The sequence below is a fragment of the Stegastes partitus genome, unplaced genomic scaffold, assembly GCF_000690725.1.
Source record: "Stegastes partitus isolate 25-593 unplaced genomic scaffold, Stegastes_partitus-1.0.2 Scaffold1096, whole genome shotgun sequence".
NCBI classification, from domain to species: Eukaryota; Metazoa; Chordata; class Actinopteri; family Pomacentridae; genus Stegastes; species Stegastes partitus.
Genome location: NW_007578827.1, coordinates 137,613 through 141,156, shown reverse-complemented (window position 1 = coordinate 141,156; position 3,544 = coordinate 137,613).

The window sequence follows — 3,544 nt, the reverse complement described above, 5'->3', positions numbered from 1 at the left end:
TTCCTACTGGTTGGTGTGTGTGTGCTCATCTCGGGCAGTGAGGAAAATGTGAATCGTGTTTTAAAATGAGTGTCTGTGTGTCATCAGCGCTCCCTGACTGGGCCTCACTTATTGAGTATAAAGACATGCATTGAGTGCACATGTAATATAACAACACATTTCATTGGCAAATTAGGTTGCAAAAGAAACAATACCGGGCGTGCATGTTTCATAAAATCAACGCATTTAATCGAAGCATTCTAAAAACTGTCGCGCATTCTTACATTATTAATTCCTTAGAAGTACTGATAAATGAGGCCTGTTGTCCATAAGCACATGCTTCTCATTAAACCCAAACTTGTTAGGTTTTTTTTTTTTTTTTTTTTACCGCCACCACCCAAAAGCCCGAGCTGTTCCTGCTGGCAGTGCCTTTTGTTTCATGTGCCCCTGTGTATCTATGTAAGGTGTGTTTCAGCACACAGGTGCCTGAGTATATGTATGGGTGCTTTTGCATGTGATTCTTGGGTGGTGTTGGATGTTTTCTTTCTCTCTCCCCCCCCATCCCTTTAACACTTGTGTCTTTCCAACGATTCCTCAGTGGGAGTGTGAATGTGTGTGTGTGCGTGCGTGTGTGTGTTATTTATTTCATGGTTCACACCATCCACATGATATTGCATCAAGGATGTTGAGACTTAATGCTTTTTTTGCGATTTATTTTGTTTTATTTGAAGAAGTGTGTATAAATATATCAGTAGAACTGTACAGAATATTAAAATGAAATAAAAAAAAGTAAACACCAATTGACTGTAATGCTCTCTTTTCTTCCTGTCACGTGGCCCTACATGGCTTCACTAAAGCAGAGCTGTTTGAAACATTACTTCAGTGCAAAATCCGGATTTAAGTATGCATTTATTTATCTGTTTCAGGAGTTCATGCACCACTTAGTGGGAGGTTAGTTTGAGCACATTGCATTGTCCGAACATGACCCAAGTAGAAACTGCTGAGCTGCCCCTGTCATGTTTTCTTCATCAGAAACCAGCTTGTATTGCTTTCGAATCCCCAGCAGGTGGCACAGCTTCACCTAAACACCAAGTACATGCAGCATGAATTCAGTGAGTGTTCATGTGCAGATGGACGTTTGTGTGATTTTGTCTTTATATATTCTGATATGCTAGACACAATAAAGTATTAATGTTTTGTAGTGGCACAGTTCCACAATGCTTTCCCTCATAAGGTTGTTTTTATCTGGATTCTGGATTCACAGGGCTTTCAAAATATGGCATTAGACCAATAAACCCACAGGTGTCGGTGTCTGTCACAGGGTCTGAGACCAAATACAGCCAGAACCCCCACAAGGACCTATAGGTAGCTTTGCACCTGGTCCCATCTCTTGCTGTAGTTGTAAATTCACAGGCTGTAATTAAAGTAGCACTTGGTCCTCACACTTACACCTTGAACCCTTTTGAAAGGGAAGTGCAATAAGCAGATCAATTTATAGGCATTGTCACCCTACTCGCTCCATACACTACCATCTAAGAATAATCAACATGGCCAAACTGGTCTTAAGGGCTGGCCGCTACCCAGAGGGCTGCCTGAAACTGTGTCAGTATGCATATTTATGGCAGCAAATATAGACAGACCCCTCTTCTCACCTCTGAGAAAGAGCTAAGATTAGCATCACCCTCTGCCCAGCATGTATCACTATCTGAATTTAGCCTGTTCCCCTTCTCATGCCTGCCCGGTCTCACTCCGTCTGTCCTCTGCGCTGCCTCTAACTATATCTAGCCCTGTATCTCCAAACCCTCTCCAGTTTCAGTCCACAGTTTTCCTCATAGGGTATGCAGAGTGAATGACCAAAAGCACTGTGTGGGCCTGAGGAGAAGTCACACTTAACCTTAAGGCTGCAACTGACAATTGCTTTAATTATTGATTAATCTGGTGGTTATGTTATTGGCTGGTCAATGGATGGTTTTCTCTATAAAATGTCACATAATAGTGAAAATGTTAATATTTTCATTCCAGCAACCTTGCAACCATCCACGTACCTCATGTATGTATATATATTGACACTTTATATACATGAGGTACGTGTATATACATGGCACTTTATATACACGTACCTCATGTATATAAAGTGTCAATAACGTGCACTTTTAGACATATCTTTAGCTATGCACAGCGATTAAATACTTTTTTTTCTCTCTTTAACCTGTTGCCCTTGTTTAAATGCATGTGTGTTTTATGTATAAGTGCTTTGAGAGCAATGAAAAAAACTCGGTCAAACTCCTGGTGTGTGCACACACACTTGGCCACTGAAGCTCATTCTGGAAATGCTCACAATCTCATAAAAGGCCAAAGCTTTATCTTCTACATGCAGACCTATCAGATCTGAGAATCGGTTAAACTCAAACTTGAAACAAAGGGGGGTCGTGCTTTTACTGTTTCAGACCCAAAGCTGTGGAACAAACTCCACCTTACAGTCAAAAAAGCTCAGTCAGTGCATCATTTCAAAAAGATTTTAAAAACTCACCTGTACAGACAGACATTTGAGTAACATTTCATCCCTTTTCTAATGGGTTGTTTTTGGCATTTTTGATGTTTCAGTGTCTTCACAAATGTTTTACTGTTTTAGATTTTAATGTTTTGTGAGGCACCTTGTACCTCTATTATTATTCTATTCATTATGATTGCTACAAACAAGCAAACAAACAAACAAACAATCAAACAAACAAACAAATACACACATACATACATACATACATACATACATACATACATACATACATACATACATACATACATACACACATACATACATACATACATACATACATACATACATACATACATACATACATACATACATACATACATACATACATACATACATACATACATACATGTCATCTACAGACCTGTGATTAATGGCTAGTAATCTCAGAAAGCAGGGAACATTTTCTTATTGTCCTTTTTGTTGTTTCAGTATTTTCTACTAGCAAAATGTTATTGTCTTATTTTAATGTTTTAGATTTTAATGTTTTGTAAAGTACCTTTCTAGTAGCAATAGCATTAGTATTATTATAGTAATTAATATTATTAATATCAACACCAACAACAACACCAACAACAACAATAATAATAATGTATTATTATCTACTGATTTCATGTCTAGACCTGTAATTAATGCGTATCAATCTCAAAAAACAGGAACCTTTAAGGAACCTTAAGTAATGTTTTCTTATTGTCTATTTTGTTGTTTCAGTGTCTTTATAGCAAAGTTTTATTGTCTTATTTTATTGTTTTAGATTTAGATTGATAATGATTTATAAAGTAGCTTACTCCATAACAACAACAACAACAACAACAACAACAACAACAACAACAACAATATCTACAGATTTACTGTCTATACCTCTGATAAATGGCTAAGCAGACAGCAGTACTTCTCTGAACGTGTCAACTCAAATTATGCTGCTATACAAACACTGTGTACTCGTACATGTGAACACTCAGCTCACTGCCTGCTCTCACCGGGCTTGGCTCCGGTGCAGGGCCCCGGGTGGAC